General features: G+C 54.9%; 15 non-coding genes across 15 annotated transcripts; all 15 read right to left on the reverse strand.

Moving 5' to 3' along the window:
* Positions 1-576: 576 nt before the first annotated feature.
* LOC126177709 (5S ribosomal RNA) lies at positions 577-695 on the reverse strand. Its single transcript, XR_007535846.1, has one exon. It is a non-coding gene; the product is annotated as a 5S ribosomal RNA (ribosomal RNA).
* Positions 696-1,534: 839 nt separating this feature from the next.
* LOC126177721 (5S ribosomal RNA) lies at positions 1,535-1,653 on the reverse strand. The gene has a single exon (XR_007535847.1). It is a non-coding gene; the product is annotated as a 5S ribosomal RNA (ribosomal RNA).
* Positions 1,654-2,492: 839 nt separating this feature from the next.
* LOC126177733 (5S ribosomal RNA) lies at positions 2,493-2,611 on the reverse strand. Its single transcript, XR_007535848.1, has one exon. It is a non-coding gene; the product is annotated as a 5S ribosomal RNA (ribosomal RNA).
* Positions 2,612-3,450: 839 nt separating this feature from the next.
* Positions 3,451-3,569, reverse strand: LOC126177745 (5S ribosomal RNA). The gene has a single exon (XR_007535849.1). It is a non-coding gene; the product is annotated as a 5S ribosomal RNA (ribosomal RNA).
* Positions 3,570-4,409: 840 nt separating this feature from the next.
* Positions 4,410-4,528, reverse strand: LOC126178193 (5S ribosomal RNA). The gene has a single exon (XR_007536106.1). It is a non-coding gene; the product is annotated as a 5S ribosomal RNA (ribosomal RNA).
* An 839-nt stretch (positions 4,529-5,367) lies between these two features.
* On the reverse strand, positions 5,368-5,486 carry LOC126177756 (5S ribosomal RNA). Its single transcript, XR_007535850.1, has one exon. It is a non-coding gene; the product is annotated as a 5S ribosomal RNA (ribosomal RNA).
* Positions 5,487-6,324: 838 nt separating this feature from the next.
* On the reverse strand, positions 6,325-6,443 carry LOC126177767 (5S ribosomal RNA). The gene has a single exon (XR_007535851.1). It is a non-coding gene; the product is annotated as a 5S ribosomal RNA (ribosomal RNA).
* An 839-nt stretch (positions 6,444-7,282) lies between these two features.
* Positions 7,283-7,401, reverse strand: LOC126178143 (5S ribosomal RNA). Its single transcript, XR_007536057.1, has one exon. It is a non-coding gene; the product is annotated as a 5S ribosomal RNA (ribosomal RNA).
* An 838-nt stretch (positions 7,402-8,239) lies between these two features.
* Positions 8,240-8,358, reverse strand: LOC126177779 (5S ribosomal RNA). Its single transcript, XR_007535852.1, has one exon. It is a non-coding gene; the product is annotated as a 5S ribosomal RNA (ribosomal RNA).
* An 838-nt stretch (positions 8,359-9,196) lies between these two features.
* Positions 9,197-9,315, reverse strand: LOC126178194 (5S ribosomal RNA). The gene has a single exon (XR_007536107.1). It is a non-coding gene; the product is annotated as a 5S ribosomal RNA (ribosomal RNA).
* An 837-nt stretch (positions 9,316-10,152) lies between these two features.
* LOC126177792 (5S ribosomal RNA) lies at positions 10,153-10,271 on the reverse strand. The gene has a single exon (XR_007535854.1). It is a non-coding gene; the product is annotated as a 5S ribosomal RNA (ribosomal RNA).
* An 837-nt stretch (positions 10,272-11,108) lies between these two features.
* Positions 11,109-11,227, reverse strand: LOC126177804 (5S ribosomal RNA). The gene has a single exon (XR_007535855.1). It is a non-coding gene; the product is annotated as a 5S ribosomal RNA (ribosomal RNA).
* An 838-nt stretch (positions 11,228-12,065) lies between these two features.
* LOC126178195 (5S ribosomal RNA) lies at positions 12,066-12,184 on the reverse strand. The gene has a single exon (XR_007536108.1). It is a non-coding gene; the product is annotated as a 5S ribosomal RNA (ribosomal RNA).
* Positions 12,185-13,021: 837 nt separating this feature from the next.
* LOC126177816 (5S ribosomal RNA) lies at positions 13,022-13,140 on the reverse strand. Its single transcript, XR_007535856.1, has one exon. It is a non-coding gene; the product is annotated as a 5S ribosomal RNA (ribosomal RNA).
* Positions 13,141-13,977: 837 nt separating this feature from the next.
* On the reverse strand, positions 13,978-14,096 carry LOC126178196 (5S ribosomal RNA). The gene has a single exon (XR_007536109.1). It is a non-coding gene; the product is annotated as a 5S ribosomal RNA (ribosomal RNA).
* Positions 14,097-14,307: the final 211 nt, after the last annotated feature.

The following is a 14,307-nucleotide window of genomic DNA, read 5'->3' on the forward strand; positions in this document are numbered from 1 at the left end:
GACGCATCTTGTCCCTGGTGCTCAGCGGAGGGCCTGTGCGGGGTGCGCCAGTGTCGTGCTGGAGGGCCCACTGGTAGCGATGTGGGCTTCCTCGCCTCGCCTCGCCTCACACCAGGTGTCTGCGTAGTTTGCAGTGCATTCGCACCATTCCTATCCCTGTCCCTGTCCCCGTCCCGACTTGTCCCGACTTTGCTCGACTGCCGCTCGCTGCCGCTCGGGTCGTGGTCCATATGACAGCGCAAGCACGACAAACGTCTGCGGGACGAGACGAGACGAGACGAGACGAGACGACTAAGGAATAAATTCGTGGTTACAAATCAAATTTGGAACTCTACACTCCTACACAACAATAGGCGGTACGTATTTCAGAATTCACCTGCCGATTCGTACTGTTTTGTCGTTTTCAAAGTCTTCTTGGCAAACGTGGTTAGCACATTCTCCCTCAAACTGAGTTAATTACTGCATTTTCGTACCATTACAGTAGTTTAAAAGGCTTAAGGAAGCATCTTTGTCACAACAGAAAGGTAGTTTGAAAATTGGGCTGGCGACATAACAAAAAAAAAAAAACAGGAAGGGAGCCAACAGCACCCGGGTTTCCCAGGCGGTCACCCATCCAAGTACTAGCCGGGCCCGATGATGCTTAACTTCGGTGATCGGACGAGAACCGGTGTATTCATCATGGTATGGCCGTTGGCGCTCATCTAATGTAGGAGCACGGCAGAATTCGCGTTCCGCTTTTCTCCCAACACACAAAATGTTAGTTTTCGGCCGCATTTGACGAAAGCGCTTCCTTCCGCAACCGCCAGTTCCTCGAGGACGGTGCGGGGAGGCGCGCCCGGCGTCCCAGCAGAGTGACGGCCGAATTGGCGGGCGCACCGCCGCGTGTGTGAGACGCACTGCTGCTCGTTGCACCCCCTGTCATTCGCTGGGCGCGTGCAGCCTTCGACACTAGCGGAGGACGCATCTTGTCCCTGGTGCTCAGCGGAGGGCCTGTGCGGGGTGCGCCAGTGTCGTGCTGGAGGGCCCACTGGTAGCGATGTGGGCTTCCTCGCCTCGCCTCGCCTCACACCAGGTGTCTGCGTAGTTTGCAGTGCATTCGCACCATTCCTATCCCTGTCCCTGTCCCCGTCCCGACTTGTCCCGACTTTGCTCGACTGCCGCTCGCTGCCGCTCGGGTCGTGGTCCATATGACAGCGCAAGCACGACAAACGTCTGCGGGACGAGACGAGACGAGACGAGACGAGACGACTAAGGAATAAATTCGTGGTTACAAATCAAATTTGGAACTCTACACTCCTACACAACAATAGGCGGTACGTATTTCAGAATTCACCTGCCGATTCGTACTGTTTTGTCGTTTTCAAAGTCTTCTTGGCAAACGTGGTTAGCACATTCTCCCTCAAACTGAGTTAATTACTGCATTTTCGTACCATTACAGTAGTTTAAAAGGCTTAAGGAAGCATCTTTGTCACAACAGAAAGGTAGTTTGAAAATTGGGCTGGCGACATAACAAAAAAAAAACAAAGGGGAAGGGAGCCAACAGCACCCGGGTTTCCCAGGCGGTCACCCATCCAAGTACTAGCCGGGCCCGATGATGCTTAACTTCGGTGATCGGACGAGAACCGGTGTATTCATCATGGTATGGCCGTTGGCGCTCATCTAATGTAGGAGCACGGCAGAATTCGCGTTCCGCTTTTCTCCCAACACACAAAATGTTAGTTTTCGGCCGCATTTGACGAAAGCGCTTCCTTCCGCAACCGCCAGTTCCTTGAGGACGGCGCGGGGAGGCGCGCCCGGCGTCCCAGCAGAGTGACGGCCGAATTGGCGGGCGCACCGCCGCGTGTGTGAGACGCACTGCTGCTCGTTGCACCCCCTGTCATTCGCTGGGCGCGTGCAGCCTTCGACACTAGCGGAGGACGCATCTTGTCCCTGGTGCTCAGCGGAGGGCCTGTGCGGGGTGCGCCAGTGTCGTGCTGGAGGGCCCACTGGTAGCGATGTGGGCTTCCTCGCCTCGCCTCGCCTCACACCAGGTGTCTGCGTAGTTTGCAGTGCATTCGCACCATTCCTATCCCTGTCCCTGTCCCCGTCCCGACTTGTCCCGACTTTGCTCGACTGCCGCTCGCTGCCGCTCGGGTCGTGGTCCATATGACAGCGCAAGCACGACAAACGTCTGCGGGACGAGACGAGACGAGACGAGACGAGACGACTAAGGAATAAATTCGTGGTTACAAATCAAATTTGGAACTCTACACTCCTACACAACAATAGGCGGTACGTATTTCAGAATTCACCTGCCGATTCGTACTGTTTTGTCGTTTTCAAAGTCTTCTTGGCAAACGTGGTTAGCACATTCTCCCTCAAACTGAGTTAATTACTGCATTTTCGTACCATTACAGTAGTTTAAAAGGCTTAAGGAAGCATCTTTGTCACAACAGAAAGGTAGTTTGAAAATTGGGCTGGCGACATAACAAAAAAAAAACAAAGGGGAAGGGAGCCAACAGCACCCGGGTTTCCCAGGCGGTCACCCATCCAAGTACTAGCCGGGCCCGATGATGCTTAACTTCGGTGATCGGACGAGAACCGGTGTATTCATCATGGTATGGCCGTTGGCGCTCATCTAATGTAGGAGCACGGCAGAATTCGCGTTCCGCTTTTCTCCCAACACACAAAATGTTAGTTTTCGGCCGCATTTGACGAAAGCGCTTCCTTCCGCAACCGCCAGTTCCTTGAGGACGGCGCGGGGAGGCGCGCCCGGCGTCCCAGCAGAGTGACGGCCGAATTGGCGGGCGCACCGCCGCGTGTGTGAGACGCACTGCTGCTCGTTGCACCCCCTGTCATTCGCTGGGCGCGTGCAGCCTTCGACACTAGCGGAGGACGCATCTTGTCCCTGGTGCTCAGCGGAGGGCCTGTGCGGGGTGCGCCAGTGTCGTGCTGGAGGGCCCACTGGTAGCGATGTGGGCTTCCTCGCCTCGCCTCGCCTCACACCAGGTGTCTGCGTAGTTTGCAGTGCATTCGCACCATTCCTATCCCTGTCCCTGTCCCCGTCCCGACTTGTCCCGACTTTGCTCGACTGCCGCTCGCTGCCGCTCGGGTCGTGGTCCATATGACAGCGCAAGCACGACAAACGTCTGCGGGACGAGACGAGACGAGACGAGACGAGACGACTAAGGAATAAATTCGTGGTTACAAATCAAATTTGGAACTCTACACTCCTACACAACAATAGGCGGTACGTATTTCAGAATTCACCTGCCGATTCGTACTGTTTTGTCGTTTTCAAAGTCTTCTTGGCAAACGTGGTTAGCACATTCTCCCTCAAACTGAGTTAATTACTGCATTTTCGTACCATTACAGTAGTTTAAAAGGCTTAAGGAAGCATCTTTGTCACAACAGAAAGGTAGTTTGAAAATTGGGCTGGCGACATAACAAAAAAAAAACAAAGGGGAAGGGAGCCAACAGCACCCGGGTTTCCCAGGCGGTCACCCATCCAAGTACTAGCCGGGCCCGATGATGCTTAACTTCGGTGATCGGACGAGAACCGGTGTATTCATCATGGTATGGCCGTTGGCGCTCATCTAATGTAGGAGCACGGCAGAATTCGCGTTCCGCTTTTCTCCCAACACACAAAATGTTAGTTTTCGGCCGCATTTGACGAAAGCGCTTCCTTCCGCAACCGCCAGTTCCTTGAGGACGGCGCGGGGAGGCGCGCCCGGCGTCCCAGCAGAGTGACGGCCGAATTGGCGGGCGCACCGCCGCGTGTGTGAGACGCACTGCTGCTCGTTGCACCCCCTGTCATTCGCTGGGCGCGTGCAGCCTTCGACACTAGCGGAGGACGCATCTTGTCCCTGGTGCTCAGCGGAGGGCCTGTGCGGGGTGCGCCAGTGTCGTGCTGGAGGGCCCACTGGTAGCGATGTGGGCTTCCTCGCCTCGCCTCGCCTCACACCAGGTGTCTGCGTAGTTTGCAGTGCATTCGCACCATTCCTATCCCTGTCCCTGTCCCCGTCCCGACTTGTCCCGACTTTGCTCGACTGCCGCTCGCTGCCGCTCGGGTCGTGGTCCATATGACAGCGCAAGCACGACAAACGTCTGCGGGACGAGACGAGACGAGACGAGACGAGACGACTAAGGAATAAATTCGTGGTTACAAATCAAATTTGGAACTCTACACTCCTACACAACAATAGGCGGTACGTATTTCAGAATTCACCTGCCGATTCGTACTGTTTTGTCGTTTTCAAAGTCTTCTTGGCAAACGTGGTTAGCACATTCTCCCTCAAACTGAGTTAATTACTGCATTTTCGTACCATTACAGTAGTTTAAAAGGCTTAAGGAAGCATCTTTGTCACAACAGAAAGGTAGTTTGAAAATTGGGCTGGCGACATAACAAAAAAAAAAAAAAACAGGAAGGGAGCCAACAGCACCCGGGTTCCCCAGGCGGTCACCCATCCAAGTACTAGCCGGGCCCGATGATGCTTAACTTCGGTGATCGGACGAGAACCGGTGTATTCATCATGGTATGGCCGTTGGCGCTCATCTAATGTAGGAGCACGGCAGAATTCGCGTTCCGCTTTTCTCCCAACACACAAAATGTTAGTTTTCGGCCGCATTTGACGAAAGCGCTTCCTTCCGCAACCGCCAGTTCCTTGAGGACGGCGCGGGGAGGCGCGCCCGGCGTCCCAGCAGAGTGACGGCCGAATTGGCGGGCGCACCGCCGCGTGTGTGAGACGCACTGCTGCTCGTTGCACCCCCTGTCATTCGCTGGGCGCGTGCAGCCTTCGACACTAGCGGAGGACGCATCTTGTCCCTGGTGCTCAGCGGAGGGCCTGTGCGGGGTGCGCCAGTGTCGTGCTGGAGGGCCCACTGGTAGCGATGTGGGCTTCCTCGCCTCGCCTCGCCTCACACCAGGTGTCTGCGTAGTTTGCAGTGCATTCGCACCATTCCTATCCCTGTCCCTGTCCCCGTCCCGACTTGTCCCGACTTTGCTCGACTGCCGCTCGCTGCCGCTCGGGTCGTGGTCCATATGACAGCGCAAGCACGACAAACGTCTGCGGGACGAGACGAGACGAGACGAGACGAGACGACTAAGGAATAAATTCGTGGTTACAAATCAAATTTGGAACTCTACACTCCTACACAACAATAGGCGGTACGTATTTCAGAATTCACCTGCCGATTCGTACTGTTTTGTCGTTTTCAAAGTCTTCTTGGCAAACGTGGTTAGCACATTCTCCCTCAAACTGAGTTAATTACTGCATTTTCGTACCATTACAGTAGTTTAAAAGGCTTAAGGAAGCATCTTTGTCACAACAGAAAGGTAGTTTGAAAATTGGGCTGGCGACATAACAAAAAAAAAAAAAACAGGAAGGGAGCCAACAGCACCCGGGTTTCCCAGGCGGTCACCCATCCAAGTACTAGCCGGGCCCGATGATGCTTAACTTCGGTGATCGGACGAGAACCGGTGTATTCATCATGGTATGGCCGTTGGCCCTCATCTAACGTAGGAGCACGGCAGAATTCGCGTTCGGCTTTTCTCCCAACACACAAAATGTTAGTTTTCGGCCGCATTTGACGAAAGCGCTTCCTTCCGCAACCGCCAGTTCTTTGAGGACGGCGCGGGGAGGCGCGCCCGGCGTCCCAGCAGAGTGACGGCCGAATTGGCGGGCGCACCGCCGCGTGTGTGAGACGCACTGCTGCTCGTTGCACCCTCTGTCATTCGCTGGGCGCGTGCAGCCTTCGACACTAGCGGAGGACGCATCTTGTCCCTGGTGCTCAGCGGAGGGCCTGTGCGGGGTGCGCCAGTGTCGTGCTGGAGGGCCCACTGGTAGCGATGTGGGCTTCCTCGCCTCGCCTCGCCTCACACCAGGTGTCTGCGTAGTTTGCAGTGCATTCGCACCATTCCTATCCCTGTCCCTGTCCCCGTCCCGACTTGTCCCGACTTTGCTCGACTGCCGCTCGCTGCCGCTCGGGTCGTGGTCCATATGACAGCGCAAGCACGACAAACGTCTGCGGGACGAGACGAGACGAGACGAGACGAGACGACTAAGGAATAAATTCGTGGTTACAAATCAAATTTGGAACTCTACACTCCTACACAACAATAGGCGGTGACGTATTTCAGAAATCACCTGCCGATTCGTACTGTTTTGTCGTTTTCAAAGTCTTCTTGGCAAACTTGGTTAGCACATTCTCCCTCAAACTGAGTTAATTACTGCATTTTCGTACCATTACAGTAGTTTAAAAGGCTTAAGGAAGCATCTTTGTCACAACAGAAAGGTAGTTTGAAAATTGGGCTGGCGACATAACAAAAAAAAAAAACAGGAAGGGAGCCAACAGCACCCGGGTTTCCCAGGCGGTCACCCATCCAAGTACTAGCCGGGCCCGATGATGCTTAACTTCGGTGATCGGACGAGAACCGGTGTATTCATCATGGTATGGCCGTTGGCGCTCATCTAATGTAGGAGCACGGCAGAATTCGCGTTCCGCTTTTCTCCCAACACACAAAATGTTAGTTTTCGGCCGCATTTGACGAAAGCGCTTCCTTCCGCAACCGCCAGTTCCTTGAGGACGGCGCGGGGAGGCGCGCCCGGCGTCCCAGCAGAGTGACGGCCGAATTGGCGGGCGCACCGCCGCGTGTGTGAGACGCACTGCTGCTCGTTGCACCCCCTGTCATTCGCTGGGCGCGTGCAGCCTTCGACACTAGCGGAGGACGCATCTTGTCCCTGGTGCTCAGCGGAGGGCCTGTGCGGGGTGCGCCAGTGTCGTGCTGGAGGGCCCACTGGTAGCGATGTGGGCTTCCTCGCCTCGCCTCGCCTCACACCAGGTGTCTGCGTAGTTTGCAGTGCATTCGCACCATTCCTATCCCTGTCCCTGTCCCCGTCCCGACTTGTCCCGACTTTGCTCGACTGCCGCTCGCTGCCGCTCGGGTCGTGGTCCATATGACAGCGCAAGCACGACAAACGTCTGCGGGACGAGACGAGACGAGACGAGACGAGACGACTAAGGAATAAATTCGTGGTTACAAATCAAATTTGGAACTCTACACTCCTACACAACAATAGGCGGTGACGTATTTCAGAAATCACCTGCCGATTCGTACTGTTTTGTCGTTTTCAAAGTCTTATTGGCAAACTTGGTTAGCACATTCTCCCTCAAACTGAGTTAATTACTGCATTTTCGTACCATTACAGTAGTTTAAAAGGCTTAAGGAAGCATCTTTGTCACAACAGAAAGGTAGTTTGAAAATTGGGCTGGCGACATAACAAAAAAAAAAAAACAGGAAGGGAGCCAACAGCATCCGGGTTTCCCAGGCGGTCACCCATCCAAGTACTAGCCGGGCCCGATGATGCTTAACTTCGGTGATCGGACGAGAACCGGTGTATTCATCATGGTATGGCCGTTGGCGCTCATCTAATGTAGGAGCACGGCAGAATTCGCGTTCCGCTTTTCTCCCAACACACAAAATGTTAGTTTTCGGCCGCATTTGACGAAAGCGCTTCCTTCCGCAACCGCCAGTTCCTTGAGGACGGCGCGGGGAGGCGCGCCCGGCGTCCCAGCAGAGTGACGGCCGAATTGGCGGGCGCACCGCCGCGTGTGTGAGACGCACTGCTGCTCGTTGCACCCCCTGTCATTCGCTGGGCGCGTGCAGCCTTCGACACTAGCGGAGGACGCATCTTGTCCCTGGTGCTTAGCGGAGGGCCTGTGCGGGGTGCGCCAGTGTCGTGCTGGAGGGCCCACTGGTAGCGATGTGGGCTTCCTCGCCTCGCCTCGCCTCACACCAGGTGTCTGCGTAGTTTGCAGTGCATTCGCACCATTCCTATCCCTGTCCCTGTCCCCGTCCCGACTTGTCCCGACTTTGCTCGACTGCCGCTCGCTGCCGCTCGGGTCGTGGTCCATATGACAGCGCAAGCACGACAAACGTCTGCGGGACGAGACGAGACGTGACGAGACGAGACGACTAAGGAATAAATTCGTGGTTACAAATCAAATTTGGAACTCTACACTCCTACACAACAATAGGCGGTGACGTATTTCAGAAATCACCTGCCGATTCGTACTGTTTTGTCGTTTTCAAAGTCTTCTTGGCAAACTTGGTTAGCACATTCTCCCTCAAAATGAGTTAATTACTGCATTTTCGTACCATTACAGTAGTTTAAAAGGCTTAAGGAAGCATCTTTGTCACAACAGAAAGGTAGTTTGAAAATTGGGCTGGCGACATAACAAAAAAAAAAAACAGGAAGGGAGCCAACAGCACCCGGGTTTCCCAGGCGGTCACCCATCCAAGTACTAGCCGGGCCCGATGATGCTTAACTTCGGTGATCGGACGAGAACCGGTGTATTCATCATGGTATGGCCGTTGGCGCTCATCTAATGTAGGAGCACGGCAGAATTCGCGTTCCGCTTTTCTCCCAACACACAAAATGTTAGTTTTCGGCCGCATTTGACGAAAGCGCTTCCTTCCGCAACCGCCAGTTCCTTGAGGACGGCGCGGGGAGGCGCGCCCGGCGTCCCAGCAGAGTGACGGCCGAATTGGCGGGCGCACCGCCGCGTGTGTGAGACGCACTGCTGCTCGTTGCACCCCCTGTCATTCGCTGGGCGCGTGCAGCCTTCGACACTAGCGGAGGACGCATCTTGTCCCTGGTGCTCAGCGGAGGGCCTGTGCGGGGTGCGCCAGTGTCGTGCTGGAGGGCCCACTGGTAGCGATGTGGGCTTCCTCGCCTCGCCTCGCCTCACACCAGGTGTCTGCGTAGTTTGCAGTGCATTCGCACCATTCCTATCCCTGTCCCTGTCCCCGTCCCGACTTGTCCCGACTTTGCTCGACTGCCGCTCGCTGCCGCTCGGGTCGTGGTCCATATGACAGCGCAAGCACGACAAACGTCTGCGGGACGAGACGAGACGAGACGAGACGAGACGACTAAGGAATAAATTCGTGGTTACAAATCAAATTTGGAACTCTACACTCCTACACAACAATAGGCGGTGACGTATTTCAGAAATCACCTGCCGATTCGTACTGTTTTGTCGTTTTCAAAGTCTTATTGGCAAACTTGGTTAGCACATTCTCCCTCAAACTGAGTTAATTACTGCATTTTCGTACCATTACAGTAGTTTAAAAGGCTTAAGGAAGCATCTTTGTCACAACAGAAAGGTAGTTTGAAAATTGGGCTGGCGACATAACAAAAAAAAAAAACAGGAAGGGAGCCAACAGCACCCGGGTTCCCCAGGCGGTCACCCATCCAAGTACTAGCCGGGCCCGATGATGCTTAACTTCGGTGATCGGACGAGAACCGGTGTATTCATCATGGTATGGCCGTTGGCGCTCATCTAATGTAGGAGCACGGCAGAATTCGCGTTCCGCTTTTCTCCCAACACACAAAATGTTAGTTTTCGGCCGCATTTGACGAAAGCGCTTCCTTCCGCAACCGCCAGTTCCTTGAGGACGGCGCGGGGAGGCGCGCCCGGCGTCCCAGCAGAGTGACGGCCGAATTGGCGGGCGCACCGCCGCGTGTGTGAGACGCACTGCTGCTCGTTGCACCCCCTGTCATTCGCTGGGCGCGTGCAGCCTTCGACACTAGCAGAGGACGCATCTTGTCCCTGGTGCTCAGCGGAGGGCCTGTGCGGGGTGCGCCAGTGTCGTGCTGGAGGGCCCACTGGTAGCGATGTGGGCTTCCTCGCCTCGCCTCGCCTCACACCAGGTGTCTGCGTAGTTTGCAGTGCATTCGCACCATTCCTATCCCTGTCCCTGTCCCCGTCCCGACTTGTCCCGACTTTGCTCGACTGCCGCTCGCTGCCGCTCGGGTCGTGGTCCATATGACAGCGCAAGCACGACAAACGTCTGCGGGACGAGACGAGACGAGACGAGACGAGACGACTAAGGAATAAATTCGTGGTTACAAATCAAATTTGGAACTCTACACTCCTACACAACAATAGGCGGTACGTATTTCAGAATTCACCTTCCGATTCGTACTGTTTTGTCGTTTTCAAAGTCTTCTTGGCAAACGTGGTTAGCACATTCTCCCTCAAACTGAGTTAATTACTGCATTTTCGTACCATTACAGTAGTTTAAAAGGCTTAAGGAAGCATCTTTGTCACAACAGAAAGGTAGTTTGAAAATTGGGCTGGCGACATAACAAAAAAAAAAAACAGGAAGGGAGCCAACAGCACCCGGGTTTCCCAGGCGGTCACCCATCCAAGTACTAGCCGGGCCCGATGATGCTTAACTTCGGTGATCGGACGAGAACCGGTGTATTCATCATGGTATGGCCGTTGGCGCTCATCTAATGTAGGAGCACGGCAGAATTCGCGTTCCGCTTTTCTCCCAACACACAAAATGTTAGTTTTCGGCCGCATTTGACGAAAGCGCTTCCTTCCGCAACCGCCAGTTCCTTGAGGACGGCGCGGGGAGGCGCGCCCGGCGTCCCAGCAGAGTGACGGCCGAATTGGCGGGCGCACCGCCGCGTGTGTGAGACGCACTGCTGCTCGTTGCACCCCCTGTCATTCGCTGGGCGCGTGCAGCCTTCGACACTAGCGGAGGACGCATCTTGTCCCTGGTGCTCAGCGGAGGGCCTGTGCGGGGTGCGCCAGTGTCGTGCTGGAGGGCCCACTGGTAGCGATGTGGGCTTCCTCGCCTCGCCTCGCCTCACACCAGGTGTCTGCGTAGTTTGCAGTGCATTCGCACCATTCCTATCCCTGTCCCTGTCCCCGTCCCGACTTGTCCCGACTTTGCTCGACTGCCGCTCGCTGCCGCTCGGGTCGTGGTCCATATGACAGCGCAAGCACGACAAACGTCTGCGGGACGAGACGAGACGAGACGAGACGAGACGACTAAGGAATAAATTCGTGGTTACAAATCAAATTTGGAACTCTACACTCCTACACAACAATAGGCGGTACGTATTTCAGAATTCACCTTCCGATTCGTACTGTTTTGTCGTTTTCAAAGTCTTCTTGGCAAACGTGGTTAGCACATTCTCCCTCAAACTGAGTTAATTACTGCATTTTCGTACCATTACAGTAGTTTAAAAGGCTTAAGGAAGCATCTTTGTCACAACAGAAAGGTAGTTTGAAAATTGGGCTGGCGACATAACAAAAAAAAAAAACAGGAAGGGAGCCAACAGCACCCGGGTTTCCCAGGCGGTCACCCATCCAAGTACTAGCCGGGCCCGATGATGCTTAACTTCGGTGATCGGACGAGAACCGGTGTATTCATCATGGTATGGCCGTTGGCGCTCATCTAATGTAGGAGCACGGCAGAATTCGCGTTCCGCTTTTCTCCCAACACACAAAATGTTAGTTTTCGGCCGCATTTGACGAAAGCGCTTCCTTCCGCAACCGCCAGTTCCTTGAGGACGGCGCGGGGAGGCGCGCCCGGCGTCCCAGCAGAGTGACGGCCGAATTGGCGGGCGCACCGCCGCGTGTGTGAGACGCACTGCTGCTCGTTGCACCCCCTGTCATTCGCTGGGCGCGTGCAGCCTTCGACACTAGCGGAGGACGCATCTTGTCCCTGGTGCTCAGCGGAGGGCCTGTGCGGGGTGCGCCAGTGTCGTGCTGGAGGGCCCACTGGTAGCGATGTGGGCTTCCTCGCCTCGCCTCGCCTCACACCAGGTGTCTGCGTAGTTTGCAGTGCATTCGCACCATTCCTATCCCTGTCCCTGTCCCCGTCCCGACTTGTCCCGACTTTGCTCGACTGCCGCTCGCTGCCGCTCGGGTCGTGGTCCATATGACAGCGCAAGCACGACAAACGTCTGCGGGACGAGACGAGACGAGACGAGACGAGACGACTAAGGAATAAATTCGTGGTTACAAATCAAATTTGGAACTCTACACTCCTACACAACAATAGGCGGTACGTATTTCAGAATTCACCTGCCGATTCGTACTGTTTTGTCGTTTTCAAAGTCTTCTTGGCAAACGTGGTTAGCACATTCTCCCTCAAACTGAGTTAATTACTGCATTTTCGTACCATTACAGTAGTTTAAAAGGCTTAAGGAAGCATCTTTGTCACAACAGAAAGGTAGTTTGAAAATTGGGCTGGCGACATAACAAAAAAAAAAAAACAGGAAGGGAGCCAACAGCACCCGGGTTCCCCAGGCGGTCACCCATCCAAGTACTAGCCGGGCCCGATGATGCTTAACTTCGGTGATCGGACGAGAACCGGTGTATTCATCATGGTATGGCCGTTGGCGCTCATCTAATGTAGGAGCACGGCAGAATTCGCGTTCCGCTTTTCTCCCAACACACAAAATGTTAGTTTTCGGCCGCATTTGACGAAAGCGCTTCCTTCCGCAACCGCCAGTTCCTTGAGGACGGCGCGGGGAGGCGCGCCCGGCGTCCCAGCAGAGTGACGGCCGAATTGGCGGGCGCACCGCCGCGTGTGTGAGACGCACTGCTGCTCGTTGCACCCCCTGTCATTCGCTGGGCGCGTGCAGCCTTCGACACTAGCGGAGGACGCATCTTGTCCCTGGTGCTCAGCGGAGGGCCTGTGCGGGGTGCGCCAGTGTCGTGCTGGAGGGCCCACTGGTAGCGATGTGGGCTTCCTCGCCTCGCCTCGCCTCACACCAGGTGTCTGCGTAGTTTGCAGTGCATTCGCACCATTCCTATCCCTGTCCCTGTCCCCGTCCCGACTTGTCCCGACTTTGCTCGACTGCCGCTCGCTGCCGCTCGGGTCGTGGTCCATATGACAGCGCAAGCACGACAAACGTCTGCGGGACGAGACGAGACGAGACGAGACGAGACGACTAAGGAATAAATTCGTGGTTACAAATCAAATTTGGAACTCTACACTCCTACACAACAATAGGCGGTACGTATTTCAGAATTCACCTTCCGATTCGTACTGTTTTGTCGTTTTCAAAGTCTTCTTGGCAAACGTGGTTAGCACATTCTCCCTCAAACTGAGTTAATTACTGCATTTTCGTACCATTACAGTAGTTTAAAAGGCTTAAGGAAGCATCTTTGTCACAACAGAAAGGTAGTTTGAAAATTGGGCTGGCGACATAACAAAAAAAAAAAACAGGAAGGGAGCCAACAGCACCCGGGTTTCCCAGGCGGTCACCCATCCAAGTACTAGCCGGGCCCGATGATGCTTAACTTCGGTGATCGGACGAGAACCGGTGTATTCATCATGGTATGGCCGTTGGCGCTCATCTAATGTAGGAGCACGGCAGAATTCGCGTTCCGCTTTTCTCCCAACACACAAAATGTTAGTTTTCGGCCGCATTTGACGAAAGCGCTTCCTTCCGCAACCGCCAGTTCCTTGAGGACGGCGCGGGGAGGCGCGCCCGGCGTCCCAGCAGAGTGACGGCCGAATTGGCGGGCGCACCGCCGCGTGTGTGAGACGCACTGCTGCTCGTTGCACCCCCTGTCATTCGCTGGGCGCGTGCAGCCTTCGACACTAGCGGAGGACGCATCTTGTCCCTGGTGCTCAGCGGAGGGCCTGTGCGGGGTGCGCCAGTGTCGTGCTGGAGGGCCCACTGGTAGCGATGTGGGCTTCCTCGCCTCGCCTCGCCTCACACCAGGTGTCTGCGTAGTTTGCAGTGCATTCGCACCATTCCTATCCCTGTCCCTGTCCCCGTCCCGACTTGTCCCGACTTTGCTCGACTGCCGCTCGCTGCCGCTCGGGTCGTGGTCCATATGACAGCGCAAGCACGACAAACGTCTGCGGGACGAGACGAGACGAGACGAGACGAGACGACTAAGGAATAAATTCGTGGTTACAAATCAAATTTGGAACTCTACACTCCTACACAACAATAGGCGGTACGTATTTCAGAATTCACCTGCCGATTCGTACTGTTTTGTCGTTTTCAAAGTCTTCTTGGCAAACGTGGTTAGCACATTCTCCCTCAAACTGAGTTAATTACTGCATTTTCGTACCATTACAGTAGTTTAAAAGGCTTAAGGAAGCATCTTTGTCACAACAGAAAGGTAGTTTGAAAATTGGGCTGGCGACATAACAAAAAAAAAAAACAGGAAGGGAGCCAACAGCACCCGGGTTCCCCAGGCGGTCACCCATCCAAGTACTAGCCGGGCCCGATGATGCTTAACTTCGGTGATCGGACGAGAACCGGTGTATTCATCATGGTATGGCCGTTGGCGCTCATCTAATGTAGGAGCACGGCAGAATTCGCGTTCCGCTTTTCTCCCAACACACAAAATGTTAGTTTTCGGCCGCATTTGACGAAAGCGCTTCCTTCCGCAACCGCCAGTTCCTTGAGGACGGCGCGGGGAGGCGCGCCCGGCGTCCCAGCAGAGTGACGGCCGAATTGGCGGGCGCACCGCCGCGTGTGTGAGACGCACTGCTGCTCG

Source organism: Schistocerca cancellata, chromosome 3, assembly GCF_023864275.1.
Source record: "Schistocerca cancellata isolate TAMUIC-IGC-003103 chromosome 3, iqSchCanc2.1, whole genome shotgun sequence".
Lineage (NCBI taxonomy): Eukaryota > Metazoa > Arthropoda > Insecta > Orthoptera > Acrididae > Schistocerca > Schistocerca cancellata.